At 34.0% G+C, this 21,151-nt stretch overlaps 1 protein-coding gene across 2 annotated transcripts in view; it reads left to right on the top strand.

Annotated features, from left to right (window-relative positions):
• GSK3B (glycogen synthase kinase 3 beta) overlaps nt 1–21,151 on the top strand; it is a 205,993-nt gene that overhangs the window by 140,278 nt on the left and 44,564 nt on the right. The gene's annotated exons all lie outside the window — the stretch shown is intronic.

The raw sequence follows: 21,151 nt of genomic DNA, 5'->3' as shown, positions 1-21,151 counted from the left end.
AATCTCCTTAGAGGTTCTGTAGTCCAATTCTCCGAACAGTGAAAGAACCATCTTAGTTATAGTCCTGACAGATGGATTTCCAGTGTTTTCCTTAAATACTTCCAACATCAAAATGCTACTTTGGGATTCATTCTGCTCTGTATCTAGACACCTTGAATTTAATTTTTCTTTGCTGAGCCATAACTCCTCAGTAGCTTTTATCAGTTGTACACAGGACTATGATTATGTTACTTAAAGCTCCTTGTACTTCATTCTATAAAAATATGTTACTTTTGGTAAGTCAATTTTGCTAAATACTAATGTGTGCAAGTATGGTTGAAAAGACCAGTGTGTGATCAAAAATCTTCCTCACTATCCATATGATTTTTTAATGATTTGCACCTGAGACCTCTGGTATTTGCAGTCTTTTTGGGGTAACCATCTTTTAGTTTCAAATTAAACTTAACCTTTGTCCATCAGATCTACTTTCTGATTCCCACACTACACTCAGATCTAAGTTCAAATAGTTTGGTCATTTGGTTTCCTAAAAGCCCATTCCCCATTATTCAAATTAATATTGTAATACAAGGGTTGGCAGACTTTTTCTTCAGAGGTCTAGATAAAATATTTTAGGCTTCGTGGGCTAAAACACAAATCAAGGATGTCATAGAGATGTGCAACAAGAGAAAACAAATTTCTGCAAATTTTTCATTGAGGAAATTAAAAATATAATGAGTACAAATTTTTTTAATACAGATCTACTAATTAAAAGATTGGAATACCTTGGAGGGAGGCTGTAAGATTTCTTTTAATTAGGATTCAAAGTTAGTATTCTCTATCATCAAATTGATTGCAAATTATTATCTGTAAAATCAATTCTTAGTTCATAGGCCCAACAAAAACAGGAGATTGGGCCATAGTTTGAAATTCAGAATTTCTTTAATCCACAGGCTTTCACCTGATGTACTTGAGCTCACCAAACTATAATTCTCTGGGCATATTGCTATTCTATTTGCCATTTATGTTTAGCTTATTAGAATTATGTTGCTTTTCTGTGGATCAGAGTTTAGAACTTTGTGATGATTTATTGTTTGTCATTAATTTCAGTTCATACATGATACAAATGAAATTACTCATGAAGCTAAGTAGCCATCTGTGAGAAGTCTCTATCTCATATTTGCCATCATATCTTACATACCTTTATATCTTGAGCTTTTTGCACCACCACTATTACAGTCCTTTTAATTCAGTTTTCTCCTTGGTTTGTACTTAATAGTAGAAACTATCAGTTTGTTATTGATGGTTTAAAACTACATTTTCATTCAGGGCTTATTTGTTGTACGTTGTCCATGATCAATTTGTAGTAGTAGGTCAACTCTAAAAACACTCTTTTCATTTATGTGTTATCTTGTCATCTTGCATTTATATGTAAGAAACATAGTCACGACCCTGCTGTAGTTCCAGGATCACTGTCTGTATGTTTTGAAGGTGATATGAAATAAGAGAATTAGGATCCCAGAGCACTTTGGAATATCCAGCTTCTTGATCTGTTTTACAGTTTTAAGCATAACTGCCCAGAATAAATGAAATTCCAGTATTAGTTTGCCACCCGTTTGGTGACCTGAAGTTTATACATTACATTGAGATTAATAGACATTGTGTTGTGGTGTGTGTGAGTAGCATGACTCTAAATCCTATTGCATGGAGGTTAATAAACTTTGTACAGATTTTGTGTATGTGTTTAATATAGTTCTAATACCTTGTTGATCCTGTATTTCTGTTCCCTAAATAAATATTTAATATCTGTGATGTTTCAGTGAAATAAAAATTCATAACTAATTCTGATGTCACTGTTCTAGTTTTCCTGATCTAAGTTGTAAATTAGAAAAGAAGTTGTCTAGGTTAGCTTTCAAAGTTAAGGGTTACTAAACACACTTTTCATTTTAAACAAATACTGTCATTATGCTAATCAGGAGTTCAAAAATAGATTTGAATTTTACCTGAAATGTGGTCTTGTTAGGTGCCCAATTCAATTCTCAGGTTTTTTTGAGGTAATAGTAATTAGGGAATCCATGAAAAGCTATTATTTTCTGCTACTTTCTCCCTTTAAAATTTCATGGGGATTCCTTTGGAGTATCTGGAGGTAGCTGAACCCCCCAGTAAATTCTTCTCTCTGAATCTGAGTTTATGCAAAAAATGAACAATCATCCAGCAGACTTCAAGTATTTTATATGTGGTAGACTTGCCTCATTACTTCATAAACTTTCTGAGCAGGGACTTTCTTTATTATTGTGTTTCATTATCCAAGGGCACCAGAATAGTTTCCAGTAAAGATTTAAATTGAATTAAGCTGCAAGACAATCATTGTTCGTTCATGAATTTGGAATTACCTAGGAATTAATAAGGAAAGTTGTGATTGTTGTATATGTTGTTCATTAAATTTTATTGACTCAGATGTCCCTGCCAATAATTTTTAGCATGAGTAACACAGTTTTATAACTGAGCTAACTTCATCTCATTCTAACCAACCTTTTTAACTCCTCTCTCCCTACCCTCTAGTAAGAAGACTTTTGCAAAATATTTAGGATAAATCCAATTATGTTATCGTCAAATAAGTTAAAAGTATAAAGCAGAATGGAACTGAAAGTCTTGAAAAATCATTTGTAAGCATGAAGTGTACACTAAACTTTCTGAAGTTGATTGTTAGATCAGGATTTCATTATGCCGGGGACTTCTCAAATAAGATTTTTTTCTTAAATTGTTCCTTAAAATACTAGTCAAAATAACCTCAAGAAATATCTGATGTTGTTTCAGATATCTGATGAAAAATACAGTATTTTGGGAGACCCTGTACCAGGAGTTTCACAAACATAGTTTTGGTGACATAGCATTGTCCCATGGCACCTCTGCTATCAGTCATAGCAATATAGTTATTTAGAAAAGAGTATTCTGAAGACTTGACGGAGGTAGTTTTTTTTTTTTTTAATGACAATAACTTTTTTTTTTTTTAATAATTACGCTGTATTTTCTAGGCTCGGTTCAGAAGACAGAGAAAACACAGGCATACAACTATAAAGAAAAGAACAAAAACAGTCACTGTTCTGGCCCATCATAAAAAATAACTTCTATAAATATTTTTATATCCTTTTCTGTGGATATATATGTTTAAACAAAAATGCCATCTGTTTTGTAGACTTTTTTACTAAATAATCCATTTCTCACAAGAAGTATATTTTGACTAAGTGATCTTTGAAAATGACTATATAGATTCTGGTGTATGATTGTATTCTGAATTACATAATTGATATTGAGAAGAATAGCATTACCAAGGTAAAATGTTATATTATTACCTTGAAGAGAAATTACATGATATATTTGACTTCTCAAAGATTTGATCATTAACTTATATAAATGATAAATGTACCCTGTATTTCCCAAATGAATTGAAGCTGAAGCACTCTATGAAGCTCTGGACCTGGGAATGCTGTAAATTTTACTAGTAGTTTCTTTTCCCCCCTCCAAATTCTAAAATATGAAGTTCAAGTAAGGAAAGGTGAACTCAGTGCAAAGTTCAGTTTCTGGATTAAAATAACACAAAACTAAAAGTTTGAAAGAAGCCAATTTTTTGGTAGAATTTCAATTTTTAAATTAATTAGTGTCCCTAGAGATAGCCTTTATTTATTCCATAAACATTTACTTATGCTTAGTAATAATTTGACCATTGCTTTCTAATGGAAAAGTTTTAGAGCAGAATTAGTCAGAGTCCCACCTCTTGATGATAGAATTTCAGTATAGCTTCCATAAGTTTTAGATTTGGATATATCTCTTTTAGAAAAACATGACATTAAACATATAGATACTTAAATTATTTGTAGTAATAAAATTGTTATAAGGCAATTAAAGTTAATTTATTTTGTAAAACAACTTTACTAAATTGTTTAATTTCTCTTAGCAATAATTACTCAATTTAAATATCTGCCTAGGTAACTCTTACATAGGTCAGAGCTAATAAAATATTATTTCTAGTAGAAGCTTTATTTAAGAATTTGAAAGTAGGAAACAGTAAGATCCAAATAATCTTTTGATTATGTTATTACAGCTAAGTAGATAGTCTTCATTTCTTATGATGCCTATTAGTAGAGAAAGATTTAGAAGAAAAAAGAGTTAGCAGTGGAGAGTGGAATTAAGGAGAGAGGAAAAGGGGAGAATTTTCACTTTTTATTGTTCTGTGATACTGATTTTTTTCAAACAGTCTTATCTTTTAGCAGTCACAGAGACTATGAAAACAAAAATGTTTTCAGTTGTTTTGTGCTGGAATCTTTTGTTAGCAGACAAATAAAAACATACTAAGTTAAGAGAGCCACATTTTATTATAAATGTTTGTCTAAATAATTGTTTTCCTGATCTTCCAGTTTGACTTATTGCTGTTTATAGTATAATTTAGACAAAGAGATCAGTGATTACTTGGCTCCTCACAAGTCTGCATTTTCAAATATTGGGAAGCTACTGCTAATCACAAAAGCTGCCACCCATTGACACTTGACTTTGCATCAGGCACTGAGCTAAGCACTGGACATACAATACCACATTTAATCCTTATATTAATCCTAGGAAAATGATGATGATTACCACCACCACCACATCCAGGAGAGGTTGGGTGGTAGAAAAATTCTGATTCTTTAGTAAATTGGTGTCCTCTGCTTATAGAATTTTATAGCTCTGGGGAAAAATACAATCCTTATGTCAGCTTGATATCCATAACTGACTGAACCATATTTATTATATATTAGTGTTAAAAAAAATGTGATCACAAACTAAAGGTAAAAGCCCCTAAATCTTATTGTAATGAATATACCAGATCAGATTGAAATGTCTTTGGACTAGGTCTAATTGTGCATCATGTAAAGTAATCAAAGTTATAATGGTGTATTTTTTTGCTTTCAAGTACAGCTCAACCTTAACTTTCACTATCTTTGTTTAGCAAATGTTTTAGATTTTCAGTTATCCTATCCCCATATTATGGCTTGTTCAGCACCTGTATGCATACATTCTCCTTTCCTGGCTTAACATTTTCACTATCAGATAGTCTCTCAGAAGAGCTTTAAGGTATTAATTAAACCAGAATTTAATAAATATAAAAAATACTTATTTTCCTAAGATTTTTGATGGTGGATCCATGATGTGTCTTGCTAACATGCATTTGGAGTTTAATCATGTTACCTGGTGACATTTCTTATATTAAAGAGCTCCTGTGTTGGTAACAGACTACAGGAACAATATATTAAACTTAATTGTCTCTTTTTTCCACTTTCCAGAGCATGTAAGTATACCCCCTTATACATTGTGGTATACACTTTTACTTGTAATATATATTATATGTAATTATAAACAAAATATTTGCTTAATTCATTCTTTTATTATTTAAATTTTCCATATTTGTTACTGATTGGAGCAGCAATTTTTAATAACTTTTGGATCATGGACCACTTTGAAAATCTGTTTATAGCAATGGACTCTCCTCCAGAAATATGCATACATACCAGAATTTTACATATAATTTCAGGTGATTTTTGGGCTTTCTGAAGCTCATCCAGGAACCCTAGGTTAAATATCCCTATAATAGTACAAGGTACTGTGGTTACACTTTTTGGTAACTGTACAGTAAATACGATGTCAGCATTTTTTAAAGTAAGTGGGTAAAGGAGACATTAAATAATTATTTTAATGTAATTGCTCATCTGCATTTTTACATTAAGTAGTATTTTCCATAGACCAAAAGAAATACCAGTTTTAACTTACTACTGTGAAATTTTACTGGCAGTACGGTAACTTACTCATACTTGGTTAAATCTCTGTACACCATAGGTATGGAAAGTGGTTTCCTGGCAATGTGACCCAATTCCTCTTTTGACTGGAGAATGACATCCATTTGAAATCTTTACTTTCCCCAAAACAAGCAGTGTGAGATAATTTAATAAGTTGCCAGTATGTTTTATCTAAAGAAATTTTTACACACAAATGAAGGTTCATGACATTGTCACCTCAAAACTAATTTACTGACGGTCATATTTTAGTATCTTTGTCAAAAAACCATTCATAGGATAACTCATCTTGGGATAGAAGTACCCTTTACTTAGCAACTGCACATTCTTTTGCACAGTTGCATTTTGAGTTCTTTTGTGTATTTGCTTAATCTCACGGCCCTGGTTTAATATATTATTTTTCTTTGGCATAATCTATAAAGTATGTAAAGGGGCAGGTGAGAAATGGGACAGGGACAGAAATCTGTCAGGTTAACAGCATTCATAATCCAGACCCTGATTTCAAGACCGATGTTTACTGAGAAATCTCTGCTTCCTTTTTTTAGCAAAATGTTAGAAATTTTGAGAGCAATGATTCTTAACAGTTGAGCGGTGAGAAAAATATAAAGAAACACTGGAATCTTGGAGAGGGTCACTATAGTTTGTGAAAGTGTACTGAATGCTGTATCATATTTATAAAAAACTGTTTTACTGATATACATGCTAGAAAGAAAACATGAAAAAAATCACTATAGTGTTAGTGATTCTCAAAGGAAGCGAGAGTTGGCTGATATGTGAATAAGATATTTACATGTCTCAGGGCGCCTGGGTGCTCAGTTGGTTAAGCGTCTGCCTTCAGCTCAGGTCATGATCCCAGGGTCCTGGGATTGAGCCCTGCATTGGGCTCCCTGCTCAGTGGGGAGTCCGCTTCTCCCTCTCCTTCTGCCTCTCCCCCAGCTTGTGCTCTCTCTCACTCACTCTGTCTCTCTCTCTCAAATATATAAAATCTTTAAAATATATATATATATGTCTCAAAAGAGGGTGTGATATTTTAAAAGTTAGAAAAATAAAGTGTTTTTTTTTCCTAACTGAAGAGATTCTGATCTCCCCCTGCCGCCATCCCCCACCACACATACCGGTGCCACCCCTTTCCTTTTTATATTCCTTTGTTGAGCATACTACTTCGGTTGAGATTCACCTAGGAAAAAAAGGTCTTTTGACTCCTGTGAATATGTGTTAGCCAAGAATGACTGTTTTACTTACATTTAACAGTTTGCTTAATCAAAACAATAGCTGCCTTTTTGGGGGGGAATGAGGGGACTTATTTCCAAGTATAAAATTTTATTCAAGAAATAATGAGAGTCAAAGCAATCTTTAAAAAGAATAATGAAACTGGAGGAATTGTACTTCTGATTTTAGAAACTTACTATGTAACTGTAGTAATCAAGACAAATGCATATACAATGGGGTAGTATTTGGCTATAAGAAAGAAGGAAATCCTGCCATTTTCAACAACATGGTTAGACTTTGAGGGCATTACCCTAATGGAGATAAGCCTGACAGAAAAAGACAAATACCGCATGGTATCACTTATATGTGAAATAAAAAAATTTAAAAAAAAAGAAGTCAAAATCATAGAAATAGAGAGTAGAAGAGTGGTTGCCAGGGGCTGGGGAGTGGGGAGAAATGAGGAAAGGTTGGTAAAGGGTACAAACTTTCAGCTATGAGTAAGGTCTTAAGGATCTGATGTAAAACATGACAACTATAGTCAATAACACTGCATTATTTAATTGAAATTTCCTAAGGGAGTAGAACTTAAATGTTCTCACCAAAAAAAAAAAAATTATAAAAATGTGTGGTGATATATGTATTAATTAGATGGTGGGAATTCTTTCACAATGTATATGTACATCAAATCACGAGGATATACACTTTGTATGTCTTATAATTTTGTCAGTCATGCTAAAAAGAGAAAGAGAAAAAAAGACATAGTGGCACAAGCATAGCCCTGTAGATCAGTGAATTAGAATTGAGAGTCCAGAAATAAACCTTTACATTTTTGGTCATATGACAAGGGTTCCAAGGCAATTCAGTGGGGAAAGAACAGTCTTTTTAGAGCTTGGAACTAAATATCCATACGCAAAAGAGTGAAGTTGGACTCCTACCTCATACTGTATTACAAAAATTAACTCAAAATGGATCAAAGACCTAAAGGCAAGAGCCACAACTGTAAAACTTTTAGAAGGAAACCTTTGTGACTTTCAATTAAGCAGTGACTTCTTAGATATGACACAGAAGACACAAGCAATAACAGAAAAAATAGATACATTGAACTTCATCAAAATTTAAAACTCTTTCAAACGGTTAAAAACCTACAGAATGGGAGAAAATTTTCACAAATCCTATATATTATAAGAGACATATGTAGAATACATTAGGAACTCTTACATTCAACAATAAAAAGACAGCCCAATAAAAAAATGGGTAAAGGGTCTGAATAAACATTTCTTTAAAAACATACAGGTGGCCAGGAAGCACAAGAAAAGATGCTTAACATCCTTAGTCATTAGAGAAATGCAAATCAATACCATAATGAATACATCACATTCACTAGGATAGCTAGAATAAAAAGACAAGCAATAACTAGTGTTGGTGAGGATATGGAGAAATTGAAACCCTCATACATTGCTGGTGGGATTGTAGAATGGTGCAAACCAAATATGGTTTGCATAAATATGTTTAAAATTTAATCATAGAATTACCATATGACCCAGCAATTCCATTCATAGGTCTGTACCTCAGAAAATTGAAAACACATGTCCGCACAAAAACTTATACACAGGGGCGCCTGGGTGGTTCAGTCGTTAAGCATCTGCCTTCGGCTCAGGTCATGATCCCGGGGTCCTGGGATCGAGCCCCGCATCAGGCTCCCTGCTCCGCGGGGAGCCTGCTTCTCCCTCTCCCACTCCCCCTACTTGTGTTCCCTCTCTTGCTGTGTCTCTCTCTGTCAAATAAATAAATAAAATCTTAAAAAAGAAAAACATACACAAATGTTCATAGCAGCATTATTTATAGCTAAATAGTGGAAACATTTCAAATGTCCATCATCTTATGAATGGATAAAGAAAATGTCGAGGACAAAAAGCCCCATGTTGTGTAATTCCATTTATATGAAATGTTCAAAATAAATAGATCTGTTTAGATCTGTTAGAAAGTAGGTTAGTGGTTGTCAGGAGCTTGGGAGGAGTGGGAATGAAAGTGATTGTTCTTGAGTACAGCCTTTCATTTTGGGGTGATGGACATGTTATCAAATTAGATGACAGTAATGGTTGTACACCTCTGGGAATATACTAACAAACCACTGAGTTGTATACTTTAAAGGAGTAAATTTCATGATACATGAAATATATCTCAATAAAGATGTTATTTTTAAAAAAGAATGCTGGCACCTATCTATGGAACTGTTGATAAGGTAACTTTGTTGTTTCCACCATATTTTAAGGAAGGCAATAAACTCTGACTGTAAGTTTGCAGAGGACTCCAGAAGACTTCTCATATTTATACGTCTATCGCTTGGCTCCCAGAAAGCTGGGGGGTGGGGGGGGACAGATAAAAGTGACAGATGGTGTAAAAGTGCATGGACATAAACACATAAAGGGACCCTCCTACACTAGTTCATTCTCCCTAGGCTGAATACTCTAGCCAAATCGTTTAGTTGTGTTCAAAGAACGTGATCACTTGCTTCCCTTTCCAATGAAATTCTAATGAGATTTAAAAATTCGTGCTGCTGTTGTTATGGCTTTTTATTCCTTGCCTTTTGGAATTTGGAAGGGAGAAACGTTGCACCACAAAAACAAGGGTTTCTTATAACAAAATTTCAATCAGATATTATAGGGAAGATGTAGAAATTGATAAAATCTACGTATGTTGAAAGATAAGTATTGTAGTGGAATTTTTTTTTAAGATTTTACTCATTTACTTGAGAGAGAACCCAAGTGGGGAAGAGGGGCAGAGGGAGAGGGAGTCTGCTGAGCAGGGACCCTGACTTGGGGCTCGATTCCAGGATCCCAAGACCATGACTTGAGCTGAAGGCAGATGCTTAACTAAGTGAGCCACCCAGGCACCCCTACCTAGTGGATTTTAAAAAGGAAAACCTTCAAATTGTAGGGAAATGCCAGAGGGAGTGACATTTTGTCAGTTTTCTAGGAGCGAAAATGTAGTGATTCCAATGTCATTAGAATACTGATATTTTTAAATAGAATAGTTCAGTGACATGTTTTCTAGTTTTTAAATCAGAGACATTTGTCAAGCTTATGGTATAGGCAGCCAGCCTGAGAGTTACCCAAACTGAAAAACAGTTCTTTTTTGCAGAAAAGACGTGAAGATGTTTCATTATTCAACCATGGTACCTATAATCTCTCTTGCCTCTGTTAATTCAGTTTTTATCCACTTACTTAAAAAGTTTCATTATGTATAGGCCTAGCCATGCATCCCTTTAGTCTTTCAGGATGCATATCACTTTAACTACTACTATTGTTTTTGTTAGGTGCTGGGCTAGAACATAAGAGGGTCCTTGCTCTCAAGTTCAGAGACTAAGGGGAAAAGAAGAACAACTGAGGACAATAGAGTAAGGCAGGTATTATCCCAGAAGTCTGGGCAGAGTACAAAGGCAGAAGTATTCTGTTTGGAGGTAGTATTGTCTGGAAAGGCATCATAGGACGGGTAACTCTTGAGCTAAATCTTGAAACATGGAAAGGTATTCACCATTTAGAGGAAGGAAATGGAGGACATATGTATGAATTTGGGCAAAGATGCTTAGTGAAAATGGGTCTGTTGTTTGTTTATGGTTTGAGCTTAAGGTTCTGAATGGTGGGATAATATAATATGAGTTTACTGGGGCAGAGAAGGCTGGAGCTGTGGGCAGTGGCCAGACCACATTAGCCTGTAGGTAATTGGAAACCACTGCAGGATTTTAAGCAGAAGAATAACAACTTTCTAATAGGATTTCTTTTACTTCACCCTTGCTTTGAAGGCTGTACATGCAGCATTCTATTGCTGAAGTTTGGCGACCTCTGGTGTTGCTGAGCTATTAAAAATAAAGTTGTGAAAACTATTCTTTATAGCTTTTGTCAGATGATTCTTAGCTTTATTTTGAAAAAATCAGTGTCTAGGTACATATATAGCTAAATGAATGAGAAAATGTTAGAACAAATGTGGATGGGACTGGGTACAAATGAAATGATGGATTTAACCGAGCACAGCATCCCCAGAGGAATGTGGCCAACTGATCTCTGATTCTTTGAATCTTTTCACCACCTAACTATTCATGATCTAGGATGATGGGCCAAAGAAAAGGTGCTTTTTTGCAATAAATGGAAAGGTCTTATTCTAATAATAAATAACTGAGAATACATACACTCTTTCCAATGGTGTGATAATTTTTTAACATCTCCCCCCTTTTTTAAATTGTGTGAACTATCATACTTACAGAAAGTACATACAACATTTATGTGCAGTCTCATTTCCTTTAAGTCTTTGGAGGAACTCAGTTTTGAGGAAATCCAGAAATAAGGTTTTGTTTTGTTTAAGTATATCCTTAGTCTAAAAGTTTGGGGAAAAATATTTTTCTATCTTAAAATTCAAGGGAACTCTAAGACTTGATTTGTTCCTGAAATGATGAGGTCCATTTCAAACATATTTTTTTACTGATAAAAGGAAAAGTTTCAATTTATATAATTTGAAAGATTCCAAATATATAATTCAGCTGTAGTAAATCAGGTAGAAATATACTCTTCATAGAGTAAGTCAGAAATATACTCTGCATATAATAAAATTTAATATAAAAGCTAAAGATATATTCAATTAGAAATAGGATAGTCAGTTTGTTAAGGTCTTATATTTATTATGTTGATTACAGATAGTGATGCATTTAGAATCTGCGCTTCATAACCTGTCACTCACTTACCTTTTAGCCTTTAACATTGCTTCCCTCCATTATCCAGTTCTTAGTCTCTGTCACCACTCAGCTGTTACTGTTATCCAAATCAGGCCATTTTCTACTTCACACTTAGTGTGTAGAGAATATGCTTCTGACTCATTTACTTCCTAGACTCCTTACATAATATCAGCTCTTGTCTTTCCTTCCAGAACCCTTTCCTGAATCCCTTCCTTACTCTAATGCAGGGTAGCACTTTCACCTCACACATATCTACACTTAAACTTTGTTGTACTGATCTTTGCAGATTTTATAAATCTCTGCCCTAGAGTTCTTTGAAGATAGAAACTCAATAAATGTCTTGAATGAATGAATGACTTAAGAGGCTGAGCAAAAATCTTTAAATGCCTCTTGATTGGGCGCCTGGGTGGCTCAGTTGGTTAAGCGACTGCCTTCGGCTCAGGTCATGATCCTGGAGTCCCGGGATCAAGTCCCGCATTGGGCTCCCTGCTCAGCAGGGAGTCTCCTTCTCCCTCTAACCCTCTTCCCTCTCGTGCTCTCTATCTCTCATTCTCTCTCTCTCAAATAAATAAAATCTTTTAATAAATAAATAAATAAATGCCTCTTGATTGTCTTACCTTTGCATCTTAAATCGTACCTTTGCTTTCTTAAAGACTATTCATATTGTATATAAAATAATTCTGATTGTAGGGTTTGATATAGACTCTGATACTTTTAATGCTAGCCTTAACAGAGCAACATAAGGATAAACATCTGGTTTTATTTAGTATAGTAAATGTATCACGAATTACATAATGGTCTGTTTTACTTTTTAAATCAACATCATCAGGATGTAATTTACATAAAAGTAGCCATTTTAAGTATGCAGTTTAATAAGCTTCAACAAACATATATAACCACTATCCAGTCAAGATTTAGAACATGTCCACCACCCCAAAAATGTTTCTGCGTACAGCCTGGGGTGAGTAAACATCCCAGTGTGCCCAGGACCTGAGGGCTTTCCCAGGATCGCACAAGGCAGACCAGGATAGTTGATCATTCTGTTCATGCCCCTTGTAGTTAGTCCCGCATCTTCTCTCAGGTGACCATTTGTCTGCTTTCTGTCACTACAGACTATTTTTCCCTATTCTGTAATTTCATATGAATGTATGTTTCTTTTGTATTTGGCTTTTTTAGCTTAACATCTTGTTTTTTGAGATTTATCCATTGTTGTTGCTTGTATCACCTGTTTATTCCATTTTATGCTGAGTTGTATTCTATTAGAACATACCACAGTTTTTTTTAATCCATTCACCTGTACATGGATGTTTGGCCTTGGTTTTTAGCTATTACAAGTAAAACTGCTATGAATGTTTGTTTATAAGTCTTTTTGTAGGTGTATGTTTGTGTATCTCTTCAAGAGAGGACTAGGACTAAAGTTTCTGGTCATATAAGTGTATGTTAACTTTATAAGAAGTTGCCAAATTGTTTTCCAAAGCAGTTCTATTATTTTTCACTCCCACCAAGAACATATGAGAGTTCCTGTGTTCTACATTCTTATCTACACATGGTATTTACAGTAATTTCAAGTATAGTCTTAAAATCACTTATCATTAGGAAATGACCCTCTTTATTTTAATGTACTTGCCCTGAAGTTTCTATTTTCTGATATTAATGTAGACACTCCATCTTTCTTATAAGTGTTTGCATGGTGTAACTTTCTGCATTTTAACATATGTGTCTTCGTATTTAAAATTCATTTCTCACAGATAACATATGCTTACTGTCTTTTGATAGGGTCTGACAATTTCTGCCTTTTAATTGGAGTGTTTAAACCATTTACATTCAATGTAATTATCAGTATGGTTGAGTTTAAGTATTTTACTTTGATATTTGTTTTTCATTCCATTTTTTTTCTCCTTTACTGCCACCTTATGGATATAATGAGCCTTTTTTTATTTCTCCAATGTGCAGTTTAAGCTATACATCCTCATATTTTTTTAAGTTGTTCTAGGATTGAAAATAGGCATGTTTATTTTGTCACAGTCTATAAATAATAATATACCACTTCACATATAAAGTAAGAACCTTGCAACAGTATATTTCTGTTCCCCTTCCTGTCCTTTACGTTACTGTGGTCATACATTTTACTGCTATAGTACTTTTATAATACTTTGTTTTGCTTTAAGCACTCAGTTTCTTGTGAAGAAATATAAAAGCAAGGGAGAAAGCCACATATTTACCATTTTTGGTGGTCTTTATTCCCCTGTATAGATAGGAATGTCCATTTGGAATCCTTTTCTTTCATCCTGAAGTACTTTCTTTATAGTGAAAATCTGGTGACAAACTCTCTTTTGTTTGCCTAATAATGTCTTTTGAAGGTTATTTTCACCAGGCACAATTTCTTGGTTTCCAGCTTTTCTTCTTTCATTCTTTAGAAAGGTCTCTAATTTCTTCTGGCTTGCATTGTTTCTGATGAGCAGTCAGCTGTCATTCCTGTTGTTGATACCCTGTATATATAATGTGTCTCTCTTTGTTTTGGGAAAGATTTTCCCTTTATCAGTAGCTTTTACTGGTTGACTGTAACTCTGTGTATTTTTTATATTGGACTGCTTGAGATTCATTGAGCTTTTCATTGGATTTTCATCAAATTTAGAAAAATTTTGGGTACTGTTTCTTTAAATAGATTTTTGCATTTGTTCTCCCATCCCCCTTCTCAGAATTGAATCACAGGTACATATGTTTTTCTGGCCTTTTTACCTCCATGCTTCAATTTTTTAGTTTTTTTTTTTTTTTTTTTAAGATTATTTATTTATTTTTGAGAAAGAGAAAGAGTGCATGAGCAGGGGGAGGGGCAAAGGGAGAAGCAGACTGCCTGCTGAACAGGGAGCCTGACACAGGACTTGATCCCAGGACCCTGGGATCATCACTTGAGCCAAAGGCAGATGCTTAACCAACTGAGCCACACAGGCACCCCTACACTGACCACCTTTAAGCGGTTATGACTCCTAACATAATTCAGTAACAACAATAGTTTCTGTAACTTAGGTTTTGTGATAAAAAAATTCTTGGCAGTACATTTGCAGCATGGATGGAACTAGAAGGTATTATGCTAAGTGAAATGAGTCAGAGAAAGACAAATACCATATGATTCCACTCATGTGGAATTTAAGACACAAAACTGATGAACATAGGGGAAGGGAAGGAAAAACAGAGTAAGATAAAAACAGAGAGGGAAGCAAACCAGAAGAGACTCTTTAGGGAACAAACTGAGGGTTGCTGGAGGGGAGGTGGGTAGAGGGATGGGGTAACTGGGTGATGTGCAGTAAGGAGAGCACTTGATGTAATGAGCACTGGGTGTTATATGCAACTGATGAATCAATAAATTCTTCCCCTGAAACTAATAATACACTATATGTTAACTAAATTGAATTTAAATTTAAAAAATTTAAAACAAAATAAAAATAGAAGTTCTTGTGATAAAATTACTTATAATATACACAACTATATTAATTGCCGACCATTTAACATTCCAACCAAGGTTTTACACGTGTGAAACAATCACAACAGATAAAAATATTAAAAGTTGTATGCTTGGTATTGCAAATATACCTAAGCATGAGTAGGCATGGGATGTACAGTGAGAATCTACAGTTAAGGAAGTCTGAAAGTGATCTATCAAAATTGCTAAATCATAAGAATTTTTGCAAGAATTTGTAAAATAAGTTTGAGGTTTGTTAAAGTTTCTAATTTTCTTTAATTAGATGCTTGCATTTCTTCATATAATTCTTCTGTTGCCTAAAATCTATAATATTAACAGTTCAGGATATTCTTTTTATTAAGTTGAATTACCAGATACGGGTAGATTTTATTTAAATCATGGAGGGTTTTTGTTAAGTCTGTTTAATTTTTTAAACTTATAGCCTCATGGTCTTATAAAATCTTAGTATATCCTGCACAATTCAGAAGGATTTAGATTTCATTTTATGGTATAATCAGTAGAGTTTAAGAAAATTATTTTTTAAAAATCATTTTTTAAAAATCCTTTCCTTGTTTTTGCCCTTAATATTGGGTAGACCATTTTAGGGAGTCAACTGCACATGCATTTGAATACCATATTTACAACTGACAAACTGTAGCTTTGAGAAGTCAGTTTACCTCCATCAACTATAATTTCATTTAAGTGTAAAATAGGTAATAAAGTATTATAAAGTTTAAATGAGAAAAGGAAATTGATATACCTCACACAGAGCTTTTACATACTGAGTGCTCCGTAAATATTTCTTCTCTTTGTTCGCCTTTTCCTCACTGATGGGCCTTTTGAAAGGTGAACTTATTTCAGATGATTATGGTCTGTTTGCTCTTTTCATGGTTGGTCTCACCATTATCAGAAAGGAAGTCACTTCATGGCCAGATATAATGAACACTTTTTTTTATCTGAGCTAATTATGTCATAAGTTACTCACCTCTCTGTTCTTTAAATGTTTACTTTCCTTGGCCTCCATGGTATCATTGTCTGTAGGATTTATCCAGTCTCTTGGACTTCTGTCTCAGTTTTCTTTTTAAATTTCCCTTTTTCCACATATTTGTGTCCTGTTGGTCCTCATCTTTAGTACTCTTCTCCTTCAGCCTGCTTTACCTGTTCTACACTTTTGCAGCCACCTAGGACCTATACATCAAGTACTACCAAACCTGTTTTTCTGCCCTCAAGCCCTCTTCTAAATGATATACCCATTATTTACCACTTAGTTCTTCTTGATTGCTTAAATTTATTATTTTCTCCTCCAGCTCTGTGCCTTCATGCTTAAAAGCAACATCTTTCCAACTACCAAAATTAGAAATTGTTCATCTTCCAACAAAGTCCAATAAACAGATTCTTTGATACCATCTCCTAAAATTGGTTTGCCACTGATGAGATTTGAATTATGTCCTAGCTCTGGCTCTAGTTAGTTCTGACCTCTGAAAAGTTGCTCCTTCTGGGCGTCAGTTTTTCTCAACTCTAAAAATGTTTGAACTAGGTCAGAGGTTGGCAACTAGGGCCTAGGAGCCAAATGCACTCTACTACCTATTTTTGTAAATAAACTTGTTTACAGCTGCATTGTGCTACAGCAACAGAGTTGAATAGTGACAGAGGCTCTATGGCCTACAAAGCCTAAAGTATTTACTCTCTGGCCTACAGACCCCTGTTCTAGAGGATCTTCCATTTAGTTTCCATCTCTACTAGCCAGCCTGGGGAGAACCTGGTTTTAAGATTTAAAAAATAATAAGAAAAAGAATAGAGAAATGATTATAGTAGTTGAGTATTTGGCAAGAGAATTTAAACAAAGAAAATCCTATGACATTAGAATCTTTATTTCCCCATCTAATGGCCTTAGTGATTCAAGATCATGTGGCTGTAACAAAGGGATAAGAAGATCTCCATTGCTGCTTTGTGGTGACAGACCAATTTATTTGGTTAATTGTTTTTAAATGATTGGTAGTGTATAGATCAGTGATTCCATTTACTGGTTAGTAATTAGCTTCTTAAAAGTCACAGATACACATATTTTGAAGGTAAAGGACATAAACTGTGACCATCAGTTAGAATTATAATAGTCTTTTTTATATCACTGTCGAAGCAGATTATTTCCCATTGTAATAAAAAATTTTCCACATGTACATACTGTGTATATTGAAGGAAGATTCCGAGTATGTAAAAAATGCTTAAATAAAAGTCATAAATATTGAACCTTAATTATATATGTGCTAACATGGTGTAATGTCTGCAACTGACTTTGGAATGTATCAAAAAAATAAGGTGGATTGATGTATGGATAGATGGATGGAAATGTGATGAACCAAACATAGTAAAACATTAATCACGGAATCTGGGTAGTTGGTATAAAGGAAGAGGGTTTTCACTGAAAAAAAAAAAATGTGACTTTTTTCTGTGTTTGACATTTTTCATTACAAATTTTGGGTAAATGTTTAGATGTGAGTGGCTGTGAGACGTGAATCTAGGGAGAAGATATGGGAGTAAAAACGTATACAATATACCTTTTTGCTTTCACATTAAATAAATTATTAAAAGTTCATATGTTAAGCAAACCTTGTGTATATGGCATATGTTTCTCAGCTGTTTTATTGTGTATTTCACAGATATACTTCAATTGGGAATGTTCTTAGGATATAATAAAAAACAGTAAGAATTATAATATTCACTTCAAGGAGTGTCCTGCCTTTTTATTATACAGTTTGTAACTTGAATTCTCTCACATAGCCCTTATCAGAAAGTTAACCAAATGGCTGATAAGTCCATGTGAACTCTGTTTATACAGTAAAAGGATGGGTTTACTAATGGACATTATACAATTCTCATTTTTTTAGCATTCTTACTAACTTGTGGGGAGTTAGGACTGTGTCTTGTGTTAACAAAGTACTGAATAGAGAGGAACTGCACAGCAAATACTCACTGATTCAAAAGTGGGCATTTCTTAAGTCTTATTTTGTTTATTGTGATATATATCATAATGCCAAAATATATTAAAATGTGTTCAATGTAAAGCACAATAATAAAGCAAATATCCATGTAATTCTCACTCATGTTAAGAATTAGAGGAATTACTCATGCCCCATCCCGGTCACAATCTCTCTTATATCTTCCTATTAAGCTGAATAATCTAATGAATATTCCCATGTTTTTTATTAGTTTCACAGTTTTACTATATATACTAAAATATAGTTTAGTCTTGCCTGTTTTTAAGCTTTATATCAGACAGTGCTACTCTGTGTGTTCATTGCTGAGTGAAAACTCACCATTTTGTGAGATTCATCAGAAGGTGTGTGTAGCTGTGCTTCATTTTCATTGCTAGTTAGTGTACCATTTTATGACTATGTTACAGTTTATTTACTAATTCTACTTTTGGATTTTTGCTTGTGCCTATAGTATTTTATAATGTTACATTGTTGCTTTGGATGTATAAAAAGGTTTCTCTAGGCTAGAGTATATAACTTAAAATGGAATTATTAAGTTGTAGGGTCATTGAAGGTATGCATTTTTAAATACTCATTTTTTTCATGTCATTGCTTTTGGTTTTTTTGTTCAGCAGTTAAAAGAATCCAGTGGGGTTGCATTTGGGGGGCAGAATTATTGATTAGCTCACTCTCCCTTTTTCACTCCTCTCCCTCTTTCCCAGTACGTGTACATGCACAGACACTTAGACGTGCGCGCGCGCACACACACATACGCACACACTTCATCAAGGGGTAAAATAGGATATAAATGTTTGCTTAATTATTTAAAAATAAAAATTAAGATTCCTTTTTAGCCTTCATATTTTTAAGTGTGAATAGTTCCTGACTTATAAGTGTCTGATATCTGCAGTCGCAAAGGCCAGAGACTTCCCTTCCCAGTACTAGATAGTACCTTGCTCCTCTCTGTAAAGCTGGACTTCTGCTACAAGAGGGAAGGGAGGTTATATAAACTAGACATTTGTTTCCAGTGCCCAAAAGCAAACTTTCCACAGAATGATGTGTTATAATTTAGATTATTTTTATACATCTTTTCTTTCCAGTAACATCAGGTGTCTGCTCGGAAATTGTCTTTTAGGAATTAAAGGTCAGTTTATAGTTAACTAGATTCCTTTTTGACTTATATTGACAAATAATACTACAGCTCTGTAGCTCAATGTCCTTTCCACTTATCTTACTTAAACTTTATGTATTCGAATAAATAATTTCTGAAAGATGTATTGGCATACAGTAAAGTGCACATATTTAAAGTATACAGTTTGGGAAGTTTTGACGTATGTGTGCACACATGAAACTACCACCATGAAATCAAGATAATGAACATATTCCGCCCACCCAGTAATTTCCTAGTGCTCTTTGTAATAACTTCTCTGACAATCATGGCTTTTCTTTCTGTTGTTGTAGACAAAATTTTCTAGAATTCCATATGAATGAAATTATACAGTAGGTACTCTTTTTGGTCTGGCTTCTTTTACTCAGGTTTTAATTATTTTTAGATTCATCCATGTTCTTTTTTGTTACTGAGTAGCATTCCATCGTATAGATATACCACCGTTTGTTTATTCATTCATCTTTTGTGGACATTTGAGTTGTTTCCACTTTTTGGCAATTGCAAAAAAGATGCTGTGCACATTTGTGTAAAAGTTGTTGTATGAACATATGCTTTAATTTCTCTTGGGTAAATACTTAGGAGTGGGAATGATGGATGTATGGTGAGTATATGTTTAACTTTTTAACATACTGCCAAAGTGTTTTCTAAGGTGCCATACAATTTTACATTTCCACTAGCAGTGGATGAGAGCCTCCGTTGCTCTACAGCCTCACCAAGACTTGGTATACACAATCTTTTTTTTAACTTTACTCTTCTGAGTAGGTATGTAGGTGGTTATCATCCCTGATGATAATGATGTTGAGTATTTTTTCATGTGCTTATTTACTATCTGTGTCTTCATGGGTAAAGTGTCTAATTTTATCTTTTGCCAGTGGCGGGGGGGTGGGGGGACAAAAGATACAATTGTTTTTGTCCTTTTGTTTTTGAATTATAGGAGTCTTTTGTATATTCTATATATAAGTCCTTTGCAGATGTATGTTCTATAAATGTTTTCTTTCAGTCTGTAGCTTGCCTTTTTGTTTTCTTGAGTGTCTTTTGTTTTTGAATTATAGGAGTCTTTTGTATATTCTATATATAAGTCCTTTGCAGATGTATGTTTTATAAATGTTTTCTTTCAGTCTGTAGCTTGCCTTTTTGTTTTAAGAGTGTCTTTTGAAGGACAAAACTCTTAAAAATCTTAAGTTCTGTTTTTAATGAAGTCTACAGAATTAGAACCAAAAACAAACAAGCAGAAAAATCCCTGAAGTTCTTACTTTGCCCTGATTATTCACTGCTTGCCACCACAAATCAAGTACTTATTTCATTACACTCCTTCTGTATCACTATTTTTGGATTGTAAATGGCCGAATATTTTAACAAATGTGTGTTATACCAGGCTTTAGAATCATAAAGATGAGTAATGTATGTCATCTTTTTTCAAAGTGCTCATTTTTAGTAATTAATGTTTCTTCCCATCATGTCTCATGCAGTCAGTTCTGTATGATTTCCTTTGTCCAGCACATACTATATCTCTAGAGACAATGAAATGCTGAACATATTTACCTATTGTATTATAGTTATATTTTTTTCCACACACAAACATGTAAGTTCATTATGACAAGAAATCTCTTGTTCTTTGTATTCTCCATAGGTCATCGCATAGTTCCTTGTACACAGGGAACAATCACTAAATATTCATTGATTGAATAGAATTATTCATGACACTGTCGGAGTAAGGTTCTCCTGATTAATTTATTGATAATAAAACCTTTGGCTATACTTTACTAAATGAATACAAGATCTCATTTCAGATGCCCATGATTGCAGTAGATGGTT

The sequence above is a fragment of the Eumetopias jubatus genome, unplaced genomic scaffold (assembly GCF_037043125.1).
Source record: "Eumetopias jubatus isolate StellerSeaLion01/CBP00866 unplaced genomic scaffold, mEumJub1_p1.0 scaffold_1, whole genome shotgun sequence".
In the NCBI taxonomy this organism is placed as follows: domain Eukaryota; kingdom Metazoa; phylum Chordata; class Mammalia; order Carnivora; family Otariidae; genus Eumetopias; species Eumetopias jubatus.
Note: the sequence above shows the minus strand (reverse complement) of the source record. Positions and strands in the feature narration are given on the sequence as shown.